Source organism: Taudactylus pleione, unplaced genomic scaffold (assembly GCF_031769625.1).
Source record: "Taudactylus pleione unplaced genomic scaffold, aTauple2 ptg000690l, whole genome shotgun sequence".
In the NCBI taxonomy this organism is placed as follows: domain Eukaryota; kingdom Metazoa; phylum Chordata; class Amphibia; order Anura; family Myobatrachidae; genus Taudactylus; species Taudactylus pleione.
In genome coordinates, this window is record NW_028285092.1 from 4700722 (window position 1) to 4714034 (window position 13313).

Here is a 13313-nt window from a genome sequence, read left to right on the forward strand (position 1 = left end):
TACGTTGAAGTAATCTTCAATATATGGGAATGTGCATCACACAAGCTTTGCTTAGTACAATAATTAGAGATGTGCGCTGACCTCCGTGTTTTGATTTTAATTAAAACCACCCCACGTGTTTTGGTTTAGGATGTGTATTTTTTTAAAATAGATAAAAGCAACAAAAATCACATAATTTGGGCCTGTTTTTGTTCCTACAGTATTACAGCTCACAAAATAGTTTTCATTGTATTTAGGCCAAAAGGTTACACCAAGCTAGTTGGCTGACTAAGCTATGTGACAGTAGTGGGCGGCACAAACACATGGCAGTTCAACTTCAAACATGGCAAATCTACTATAGGAAACATACAAAAGACAGGATGGCAGTTTAATATAAACTACTGTATATGATGCTATAGAATGTTTAATTAATGAAGAACTACAGTAGATCAGAGGCCTGAGGGCAGTACAGGGAAATGGAGGTGGAATATGTAGTGGAAGAGAGACTGAGTGATTGATTCATAGATAACTCATTATTGTATTACTGCTATAAAAAAAAGCAGAGAAATGGAAAATTCTGTTAAAAAACAAGCACCCAACATAGATCAAAGTGGTGCATTAATTATTTGATTGATTAATTACTTATACTAGATTGATTGATTAAGAAAATTAAATATAAGGCCATAAAATATTACATTGTCAATAGCCAAGAATTCCTCACAAGAGTTAAAAGAGAAGCCATGTTGCTCTGCAGAGCAGCTAACTCCATATCTTATACTAACAAATATTAGGAGGGTGGTGCACCAGAGAGTATGATGGATAATACACACAAACAATATAAATTTGATAAAAGTAAGACAAATAAAAAAAAAACTGTCCATCAATTGCAACGCACTGTGCAGATATTTGTCACGACCAGAGTTTCTCGGCATGGTGGTCAGCGGGTGTTACCTGTGAGGATGCTATGGCAGGGGGGCGTCTGCCTGTGGTGCTGGTGCCTGGTAGGTGGCATTGGCTGTGCGTGGTCCTGTATGGGAATATTGTCACTCTTTGCTGGTTAGGCCTGGTGGTGCTTCCGTTCCACTTTTGGCCATGTGACCTAGTTCCCCAATCCTGGTGTGTCACATGCTCACTCTCTGACCAGTCATGGCTAAGCACTGGGTATAAAAGGGAGTTCAGAGTACCCTTGCATTGCCAGTGCAACGTGTTTCTCAGCGCAAGCTGAGAGAGAGTTCCTGAGCTTGTCCGCCTGCCTGTTGGATCTCTGCCTAAGCCTGCTTCACCTAAACTGCTCCTTACCCTGCTGGATTCCCCTGCCTCCTCCTACTGCCTCCTCCTATTATGATAAAAAAAACGTGCGCTCTTATTAAAAAATTATTTACACGAAGCGGGACCCCGTATTGACGTCATTTGACAGAGGAAGCTCGAGCAAACGAGGAAGAAGATTCCCGTTTTCTGCGTGACACAAGAAGCCAGAGAGAAAGCATATCCCGGACAAGCACAAGCAGGAGGCTCACAGCGTGCAGCAGATCACACTCATTCTGTTAGCTGCTTGTCATTTGCCGCTCTTGCTGCCGTCAGGGAAAGATAGGGTGTGTCCACCGGTGCTCCGGATCCCTTTCTAATAATCTGTAATACGGGACTCCCAACTGACAAACAATTCACCATAAGAGCTATAAACATCTTACCATTTATGTTTTATATTTAGCGCACAGGTTGTCAGACTTTGCCGGTCTATCTTTATATTTACACAAAGGAATTTTTTTTTTTTGTTGAATTTTTTTTTTGTTTTGTTTTGTTGTATTTCATTCATTTTATTTCATTTTATTATATTCTATTTAGTTTTCATATTTTTATTATTTATGCCATGTTTGTTCCACTGATACAATTTATCATTGCAGCTACATAGTGGTTATATTGTATCATAGTGTATCAGTTAAGGATTGCTCACAACACACTTAATAGATACATTTAATTTTTCTTAATACAAGCGCGTCTATATTGAGGTCTTGCCTCCTCCTATTGCCTCTCCCATTGCCTGAGCTCCTGAGTCTGCTGTCACCCTGCACCGTGCCTCCACTTGCACCCCCTCTGGATTTTACTGCTTCAAGCCTGCACTTATTTCAGCCTCATAACCTGGAATACTGGACTGCCCCTACCTGTCACTTTCTAGACTTTTTTCCCATTACCACACTACAGTTACCAAGACCTGGACTTTTAATTCTTCATACTCATGTCTACTAAACCACTTATTAAAAGTTCCACGTTTTCTTTTAAATCTGCTCCTATTACCACCCCGGGTCCACAACAAAACCAGAACCTCATAATATTAAGCCAGTGGCCCTTTACCTACTGACCATTAGTATTCTTAAACACTTCAGTATCATGGCCTGAATATTTTAGAACACACAAAAAATTTTGATTTTAATAAAAGACAAAGAAAAAGAAACTGGCCACCACCTGCAACACACTTACAGTAGCTCACACTGCGTGGAGACACAGCACTTTTATTTTTACATGTGAACAAAGGCAATGGGGAACAGTGCACAGGCTTAGTACAAACAATAGAAAATATATGTTTTTGACTTTTTCTTAATTCGCAGCTCAGCTCACACTGCGTGGAGACACAGCGCTTTTAAATGTACATGAACAAATGCACTGGGGGACAGCGCTTAGACATAGGTACAAACAATAGAAAAAAATATTTGTATTCTACTTTTCACAGCTCAGCTCAGACTGCATGCCGTCACTTGTATGTACATGAACAAATTAACTGGAGGACAGCACACACAGGTTGTGTTAAAAAAATAATTAACTTTTCATTTTTTTAATGACTTTTTTCACAAATGACAACTGCAGTGGGGTATGGCCTGCGGAGTCCCAGTGCAGCACCACTGTGTGACAGTTAGGGGTCTATTTACTAAGCAGTGCTAGAAGCCACAGTTAAAAGTGATAAGGTGCCAGCCAATCAGCTCCTAACTGCCATCTCACAGGCTGTGTTTGAAAAATGACAGTTGGGATCTGATTGGCTGGCACCATATCACTTTTCACTCTGTCTCCTAACACTGCTTAGTAAATAGACCCCTTAGACTTGTAAAGGAGTGGATGGACACAGAAGTCAGTGGACATAGGAAGTGGATGGACACAACACAGCAGTAGCCACTAGAGGTGGAAGGATGGACATAGCACAGTAGTAGGCACTGGTCACAGGGAGTAGATGGGTACATCACAGCAGCAGTTACTGGAGGTGAAGAGGATTGACACAGCACATCAGCCTCTGGACTCAAGGAGTGGATGGACACAGCACAGCAACAGCCACTGGAGGTGGAGATGATAGACACAGCACAGCAGCCACTAGACACATTAGCACACAGCACAGCACAGACTGGAGTCAGTGTGAAATGGCGCCTAAATCACCATGGGAGAGACTTATATAGAATCCAAAACTCGTGAGAAACCGATGCCAGGATGAAGATTTTTTTTGTCTCGATTTGGAATCCTAGCAAAGTGGGAAACCCAAGCTGCCTCGCGGATTCACTCAGATCCATGAAGTTCAGGTGGGCTGTTTTCTGACAACTGAGCCCGCACATCTCTCACAAGAATATGGTTGTTTCTTACAAATTGTAGACATATCAGCCTACCACTAAAAAACATTATATTTTACTGAACTCTTATTGATAGGAATGTAGATTATTGCTATAAACACTTTTGAATGACCAATAAATAATTGTATAAACCAGTCTGACAAATATAACTTGCATTGGTTGATTACAATAATAAAATATGTACATTTTTTTTAGCATATATTAAATATTAGCATAACCTACCAACATTCTATCAGGGGTGAAAAACACTAAGGGTATATTGACTAAAGTGAGAGTTTTTAGAAGTGGAGATGTCTCCCATAACAACCAATCAGATTCTACTTCACATTTAACTAGCGCCTTCTTCAAGATAATAGCTAGACTCTAATTGCAGTTGCTATGGGCAACATCTCCACTTCTAAAAACTCTCACATTAGTTAATTTACCCCTAAGATTCTATAATGGAATATATCTATTGTTTACTCAATTACAAATAATTATTAATATACGAGAAGGAGACTGACTGGTGATCAAATAAAATAAACTGTATTATTTAAATGGTATATGAGTATGATTCAGTGCACTGCTGATCTCAGATTCCCGGGAATCTGCACATGCGCCAGACCCGTCAGTTATTGACAGTCTGCTGCCATTTCTGGGCAGGGAAAGAGTAGTGACGGCCTCCATTTTCCAAAACAGAGGCATGTCGCTGCTGTTGGGGGAGGGTGGAGAGGTCAGGATCTCCGTCAGCCCCATGGTCACTCAGCCGGGTGATGGGATCACAGATTATCCAATGCTGCTCAGATCAGTAATGCTGTATCACCGTATTAGTGCTATCACAGCTGCTACCATTAATAACTGAATACTCTGTCTCACTTCTAGGACACTAACGGATTATTCAGAGACACAATAAGGAAAACACTACTGTGCTAAAAAGTTTAACATAAATCATCATAGACTCCAACTTTCTAACATGATTGGTGGTGCTGATGTTACCACCACCCCTTCATGTGACTGATAAATGCCATAGATAGTCATGGTTAGTGGCAGCAAAAATATACCAATATATCTTGCTCCTGTGATTGGTATGGTATGTATATGAAAAAATGTAGGGGGAGATATATCAAATCGTGGTGAGAGATTGTGATAGCACTCTTACAAACAGCAAGTGTGAAAAGCAAGTGGTCTTTATTGCACGTGCAAGTGAGCCTTGTAAAGAGCTTACAAGACTGTTCACAGTTCAGTTTATTACAGTATATATACATTGCTTAAACATGTCATGACAGTACAATACGTCTTAAAAAATACGCCCTATAAGACACGTCTTCATACTGGAATATAAATAACACAGTTACTTTACAAAAACGGAGCTTCTAGCATCTTCTAAGACTGCTCTTACACAGCCTAAAATTGAACTGCAAGTTTCTTCTATTTTAAACACACACACTGTTACTATAAGTAACATGTAGTTTTAACTAATACATGGTCTTTTTTTTAATCCCTTATATACTTCTAAACTGATAATGATTTCATCCAACATATATTTATTATGCCACAAATATACTTTATCAGAGATAAAATGGAGAAGTTGCTCATATCAACCAATCAGCTTCTCTAATTTTGCTAGCACAGCCTGCTCAATGACAGTTAGAAGTTGAGGTTGGTATGGACAACTTCTCCATTTAATCTCTCATCATAATTTGATAAATCTCCTGCTTAAAGTGGAAAATTAACTTTATTCTATATCACTGACTCATAAATGACACAATATGGTATTTTATGCTACTATATTTCATACTTGCCTTCTCTCACGGGACCTGCGGGAAGCTCCCAATTTTCCAGGTAACCCCCTGCACACCGGGAAGAGTAGGCACTTCTCCTGCATCCTGCTCAGTTCCTAGTGAAGTGAGCAGAATGGGGAGAATTTTTCGAGGGATCGGCAGTCTGCAAGTAGGGGGCTGGGCCCAATGAAGAAATTCTAAAAGAATTGCTACATTTTGTCCCGAATCTATTTAAATATATGCCATATGCTGCAATTTACCATGAGGAGCGGGGTTTAATAACACAAAAACCGCAGCCTGTCTTTCCATCACCTGCTTCTCTTCCCCAGGCTTCTTCCAGGGAGGAAAAAAAAAGTAGGCAAGTATGCTTTATTTTCAACTGATTTTCACTACTTGCTCACTACAGTTTTTAAAACCTTATAGACATCTTATAATCGAGTCATTTTTGTACACTTATACAAAAGTTCAACATTTGTTTCTCTATTACAGACTGCTGCAGCAGAGCCACAGTTTTACACAAACAGAACCTATATAACTGTACACTCACAAACCCCAAAAATTATTTAATAAGAATCCTACCTGGTCAATAAGTTTCATGACAGCCATTATGGAACAGGTTGCTCACATGCAAAAATCTAATCAAGAAATGGTATTCAGTTTCAAGATTGTAACACTACTGCCTCTGTCTGTCCCCAGACTGCTGATACAGGAAGTATACACAATCTGCTGCCTATGACATCATCACATACAAGACATCCTTATTCATTTTTTCCCTGTCTTCTAAATCTCACATAAGGATTGTTGCCATCTGCTGGCAAGAAAGATAAGACATAGAACAGCTCTTGTGACTTGCATAAGGACTAAAAAATGCTGTCTGTAAAAAGCTTAAGGTAAAGTTAAGTAAAGCAAACAGATAGCATGGTGCCTGCATTTAACTATGTTTATGTACTGTATAGTGTAGCACCAAAGGAGAGTACTGCACTCATTATGGGCTCTATTTATTAACATTATTTTTACTAAAATAAAGTGAAAAAGGGTGTTTTCACACCCTTTTCACATTATTTTAGTATCACCTACAGTTACTAAAGGGCAATTTGGCTAGAATTTGTAAAATTCTACTCCAACCCCTAAGTATCACTTATTTTTAGTAATCAGATCGCATTTCCCATATTTGTAATGGGAAATGTGATCTGACCAAAGTTACTAAAAATAAATTGAGAAAAAATACTGGGGAAAGCCCTGTGATATCCAGGGTCTCCCCTGGTTACTGGACTCTTGCTTCGCTCTGACGGGGAAACAGACCACACACTAATGCACTGCAAAAAAAAGTAAATACAAAAAGTAAAAAAAAAAAAACTTACCTGACTCCAGGGACCGGTGGTTGGGGCTCCAGTGATGTCCTCCCTCTGGTCAGCTGGTCTCCCATGCTGCACTGCGACCCGGTCGTCACCTGACAGGATCCCAGTGCAGTATGGGATGTCAGCTGACCATAGGACATCACCGGAGCCCGGATCATGCAGGTAAGCGTAATTAAGGGAGAGGGGGGGTCGTGGTGGGGGAGGTGGGGTTGTGGAGGGGTACACGAATGCGGGGGGGTGGGGCTCAGTGCTGAGGGGGGGTAAGAGCAGCGGCAGCCGGTCGGCGCATGCGTGGGGCTCTTGTCATGGTATTTTTTTACAAAAATACCGTGATAAGGCCTCGGAGGGGATTCGCAGGGACAGAGCTTTCTCGCAAGCTCTGTCCTTACAAGGGATTTATAGTAAATTCCTGTGATATTGCCTATATATCACACTACAATCTGCATTACAATTGCGGATTGTAGTAAATAGAGCCCTATATGCTGTTAGCTATATTGTTATATTTATTCTCTCTCTCTCTCTCTGTATGCATCCAACAGTGTGTGCACACAAAGTTGCAGGACCGAGTAAGCTGCATGGACTCTCTAATGAATGGGGCATTCCTGGCAGAGATTATAGGTGGTTATTCAGACACACAAAGACCTTGCATCTCATCTGAATGTTATGGTTGTGTCTTGGCTGTGTTACAGGTTTAATTATGGACTCGGCCTGATTCATTACCAATCACAAATGCAATTATGCATGCAAATGGACAATTGTTGCAATCTGCACATGCTCAAACTAGCCACTGCGATTGGGACTGCAATCACAGAGGCTATGCAGATCCATCACAGAGTGATTGACAGGAAGTGTTGTTTGTGGGTGGTGATGGAGGGGTGGTCAGGGAAACGCAGGTGCACCAGTGCATTTGCACCAGTGCATTCGCACTCTGTTGTAAGGGCATGCATGAATTATACACTGTGATATCCTACGCAGTGTGAGGTCTCATAGCATTGTGTGGATATTAGCAATTTCTGAGTGAGGTCAGAGCTTGTGCTACTGTACGATGGTACTCAATTGTACCGATGGTTTTGTTATTCTGCTAAGTATTATGGATGTCCCTATGGTAAAGTGGTCATCCTTTTGTAGTGCTGAGTTTGCATTGTGATCGCAGTGGTTTGGCTTGCTATTGCAGTTGAACTGCGTGCATACGCAATAGTGTGATCCGTATTGAAGCAGGCCGTCAATCGCTTATTGGCATGCTTTGGAGGCCATTTTCATTCTGCACCTAGCATGGGGCATGTGGAAGTCATGATGGTGCTTCAGATGAGACTGCAGCCACCCAGAGTGGCCCTTGCACATTCAAAGGCACAGATGTGACTATGGCAAAAGACGCTGACGGTGTCACAGCAGCGTCCGAATCAGAATGACCTCTCTATTTTGAAAGAAATAAAATAAATTGCTGACATAAGCCTGCAACACACAATTTTCTTCTTCAGGGTCCATAGGGATCCACAGGGATACTATGGGGTAATGTGGTTGGAGAGATCAAACAGTTAAACACCAAACAGTTAAAGCTTTCAGCCACCAGGATGCCTCAGGTCCATCTCCATATATATATACCACAGCCACAGTTGTTTGTTTGGTGTGGCAGGATTCAGATGCACCTTTGTAACAGGGGACTGCACAGGCAGTCCTAAGCTTTTATTTTATGTTTTATCTTATTTTCTATGTTTTTCGGTTGGCAGTACTGATCATCTGAATTAAGACGCATGTACTGCGACTCCGTCTACCTCCGCCGGGCCGCAACACCAGTAACAGGGTGAGTGATTTCGGCGGGTCTTGGCTGAGCTTGCTAGCAATGATACTGGGACCGGGACTGCAACCGGATGCACAAAGATGTCAGGTAAGATGATTCCTTGCTTACAGGGAATTGCACACAGCGGTCCTTGCTTCCGGTGCCAGAGATGCATCGGAAGCCACTGCAGTCAGGGCCTGGAGCATATGCATCCTCACTAGACCACCGGGGCCTTATCATCTGATGCTGGGGATCGGCAGCAGATGCTTCTGCTGCAACGAGGCCAGTGTACAGTACCTGGCCGGTTGATGCAGCTTTGGGGAGGTAGGCGCTCCCCTGGGAAGCTCCTCCCCCAACCCAGACGCTGTCCCTTCAAAGGTTTTTGCGCGTCTGGGTCGCTCCTCCTACCTGCCTCATGTATATGAGATGCTTACAGTCCACTATTGGTGAGCTGATGTAGCTGTTGGTTTCAGGAGGTTTTGGGTCAGTCTCCCTGTATACCTCTCCCATGGGCCAGGTATATAGTGCTCTATACCCTACCAAGCATTGTGTTTTGATTAGTTGATTCATTGCCCACTCAATTGCATATGCATTGTATGTGACTGTTTGCTAACTGCTGTGTTGATACTGCCTTTTATTTCTGACTGTCAGTTATAACTATCACTGTTTTTCTCTTCATCCCTCTGTTGCAGGTGGGTGGGGGGGTTTCTTTATACTGTACTTCACATTTATTTGATATTTGTTAAGGTTGTCACATTACATTGCCTTGTTACCTTTATAATTGATATGTCAAAAAGTAAAGGGAATCAGGAGGGGGAGGCCCCTGTGCTGGTTTCATGTAAAGCCTGTTTGGCAGTCTTGTCCTCTTAGGACTTTATTATGGATGGTTTGTGTGCTGTCTGTTAAAAAGATCCACCTCACCAGTCCAGTAAACCAGTCCCTGTACAAGAGCCATCTTGGGTGTCCTCCTTGTCTCAGATTATAAAGCAGTTTGTTGGTCATATGGCTACTCCCATACTGCCTCCTTGTATGGGAAACCTACAGCATGCTATATTTGCACCTCCTATACATCCTTCCTGGATAGATGCTTATGCCCACTCAAGCCAGAGTATGGCTCAGTAAGCTGTTGCAAGCAGACCAGTAGTTACTAAGGTGCCTAAACACAAATGATCTTTTTATCAGTCTGCTCAGCATATGGATTCAGAAGCATCATCAGAGGAATCAGATGATGCACAGAGTTCTTCTCCGGGGTCTAGCTCGGGAGTGGAGGACCATCCATCCACAGTGGATGTTCCTTCTTTGGTGAGAGCAGTTGAATCAAACCTAGATATTCAGGCTGATGAACCAGCCCCAAGTAAGTAGGCTCCATTGTTTATATGGAAGTTGGCCAAAACTGAGTTTCCTAATTCCGACCAACTCATTGAGCTTATGGAAGAGGCATGGGGTAACCCAGATAAACAGTTTTATGTGAATAAAAGATTAACCTCATTGTATCCTTTCCCATCTCCTGAATGTGGGAGATATCTCCTACTGTGGATGCTCACGTTACACACTTAGTCAGAAATGCCAGGTTGCCCCTTATATCAGCAGCTTCTCTTAATGATTCTGCAGATAGGAAAATTTAAACATGTCTTAAGGCAATATTTTTATAATCGGGAGCTGTTACTCATCCTGTTATGGCTGGAGCCTGGGTAGCCAAAGCTGTTGAAGACTGGACAGTGGCATTGGAAGACTCTATACCAGATGCTACCAGAGAACAGATGATGTATATATCCCACATAGGGGAAGCAGCCTCCTATTTAGGAGGAGCTGCAGTAGATACTTGAATTTTAGCTTCTAAAGCATCAGCAGCTTCAGTAGTGGCATACAGGGTCCTTTGATTAAGATCCTGGAAAGCTGATACCAGATCAAAGAAGGCTCTGGAAGTATTACCTTTCTATGGAAATATACTTTTTGTAACAGAGTTAGATAAGATAATAGCTACTTTTGTGGCTTCAAAGTTTGCACGTCTGCCATCTACAGTTACAATAACATGTAGGCAGTTTTCTTTTCGGTCTTTTTGTCCTCAGGGATGAGCAAAGGAACAGTCTTCCTCCAAGCTGTCTAGTTTTCACAGGACATCCAGGCGACAAATTAAAAGGTCAGGGCCAGCTAGATGTCCAGCTTCTAAGCTGGATGACAAACCCTCGGCCTGATGGGGCGGACCTCCCCCAGGGATATCCCAGGGTGGGAGGCTGACTTATTCAGTTTGCAGATTACTGGCATCAAACAATAACAGATGCCTGGGTCTGAGAAGTGGTCTTTGGGGGTATGCCCTCACTTTTCAGAGGCATCCTCCCCAGAAGTTTTTTTGCACAAATCCTTCATCAGGTGCAGTCAAAGTGGCCCTTCAGGAGACCATTAATTCCCTGCTGCAGGCTGGGGCAGTAATCCTGGTTCCTGTGCTGCAACAAGGAAGAGGTTGTTAATCCAATCTATTTTTGGTTCAGAAACTGAATAGGTCTCATCAACCTATTCTAAATCTAAAAACCCTCAACAGGTTTATCCATGTACCCAAGTTCTATATGGAAACTCTCTGGTCAATTATTTTGGCAATGGATACTGGGGATTTTATGGTTACATTCAGGATGCATATCTGCTTGTTCCTGTTATGCCATCCCACCAACAATTTCTACGGTTTGCTGTCCTACAACAACATTACCAATTTCAGGAATTGCCCTTTGGCCTATCAATCGCCCCTGGGTATTTACCAAGATAAAAGCAGTCATGACTGCCTATCTCAGGAATCAGGGAGTCTGAATACTGTACTACCATATCTGGAACACCTTCTGATATTGGTACAAACTCCAGTTATTTTACAACACTATCTTCAACTGACTATAGCCTGCCTACAAAAGCATGGCTGGATCATCATAGCACAGGACCTGCTCCATGGCAGGCCGGTCCAGATCCAGTCCAACAATGTAACCACAGTGGCCTACCAAAATCATCAGGGAGGGAAGCGAAGTCAAGCAGCCATGAATAAGTGACAAATATTCTGATTTGGGCAGAACATCATCTTCCGGCCATCTCAGCAATATTCATACTGAGAGTCCTCAATTCAGAAGCAGACTTCCTACATTGTTAGAACATACATGTGGAGAATGGTCACTCCACCCAGGAGTGTTTCAGCTTTTGGTGAACAAATGGGGTCTACCAGACATAGACCTTATGGCATCAGGTCATAACCACAAGGTCCCCAGGTATGAGTTCAGGTACAGAGACCCATCATCAGCACTTGTGGATGCACTGGCAGTAAGATGGGACTTAAAGCTGGTGTATCTCTTTCCACCAAATTCCCTCCTCCCAAGAGTCATCAGGAAATTCAAGCAGGAAGACAGAACAGTAATACTAGTGGCTCTAGCTTGGCCCAGACGTCATTGGTTCACGACATACAGAATCTTATCTATAGACTTTCCGTATCCTCTTCCTCTATGGCAGTATATATGTTAATGCAGGGTCCCTGTCAGCGTCTGGACTTACCTTGTCTGGCTTTGATGGCTTGGCTCTTGAGTCTTCCATCTTAAGAGCCAAAGGTTTCTCAATTTCTGTGATTCAAACGATGCTTAGGGCACAAAAGCCTGCCTCTGCCCACATCTATTACAGGGCAAAGCATTATTTTGGTTAATGATGTTACCACAGGAAGTATGACTTTAAGGTGTTTAGGGTTTCCTGGGTACTGGCTTTTCTCCAGGCTGGTTTAGATCTTGGTCTCCACCTGACCACTTTGAGAGTGCAGGTTTCTGCATTGTCAGTCTGGCTCCAGTAAAAGATTGCTTCATTTCCAGATGCTAGAATTTTTTTTCAGGGAGTTCTGCGAGTTCAGCCTCCTTTTATCCCACTGGTAGCACCGTGAGGTGGGATCTGTTTTTGGTTCTTAAGGGGCTACAAGCCCCTCCACTTGAAACTCTGGACTCTGCAGACTTGAAATGGTTGACAGCAAAGACACTTTTTCTCCTCGCTATCTCTTCTGCACGCAGAGTCTCTGATTTGGCAGTGCTCTCTTCTCACTCCCCATTTTCGATTTTTCACCAGGATAGAGCTGTTTTTCGTACAAAGGAGGGTTACCTTCCTTAGGAAGTGTCCTGTTTTCACATAAATGAAGAAATTGCAGTTCCAGCTTTTCAGGCTCTAGACCTCTCTGTAGGTGAAACCTCTCTGGATGTAGTTCATGCTCTCCATATCTATGTGGAGCATACAAACTCGGTTAGAAAATCAGATGCTCTTTTTGTATTATATGGTTTTCACAAACGAGGATGGCCAGCTAACAAGCAGACCCTGGCTCGATGGTTACATTTTATTAGAGTTGTGGTGTACCTGCACTCTTACCACGTCTGGGGGTATAGTCACTAAGCTGCAGTACCTTATAGGTAACCCAACCTTATAAGAGATATTAATTGACCGATATCAGGTTCTGCGGTCAAGTATCTTGTGTATTGTGTTAGTATTGGTCTAGTATGAGTACCGACCAGTAACCGGTACTCTAAATCTTGTAAACTCCTATATCTTATCAATTAACTGCTGAGGCTCAAAAAGGGAGAGGTAAAAGTGTATTTATTATCATCGGAGTCACAATGCTCCTTCTTAGAAAATATGCAAATATGACTAGTCGGGTATATCATGCATGAATCAGTAATACATGAGTTGGTAGTTTAAAATGAATAAATCAATCTGAGCATATTTGGAACACATAGATATCCTTCTATGAATAGTTTGTTTAGCAGTTAATGTACTTTGAATCAATCTGGAAACATTAACTATTGAATAAGTAGTAGATGAGTGAATAGGTTGATGT

General features: G+C 42.2%; 1 protein-coding gene across 2 annotated transcripts in view; it reads right to left on the bottom strand.

Moving 5' to 3' along the window:
* Window positions 1-6048, bottom strand: part of LOC148477771 (uncharacterized) — a 147254-nt gene extending 141206 nt beyond the window's left edge. For both annotated transcript variants that reach the window (XM_088456236.1, XM_088456235.1), the window contains exon 1: window positions 5924-6048. The gene's annotated coding sequence lies outside the window, so the exon portion shown is untranslated. The remainder of the gene's footprint in view (window positions 1-5923) is intronic.
* Window positions 6049-13313: the final 7265 nt, after the last annotated feature.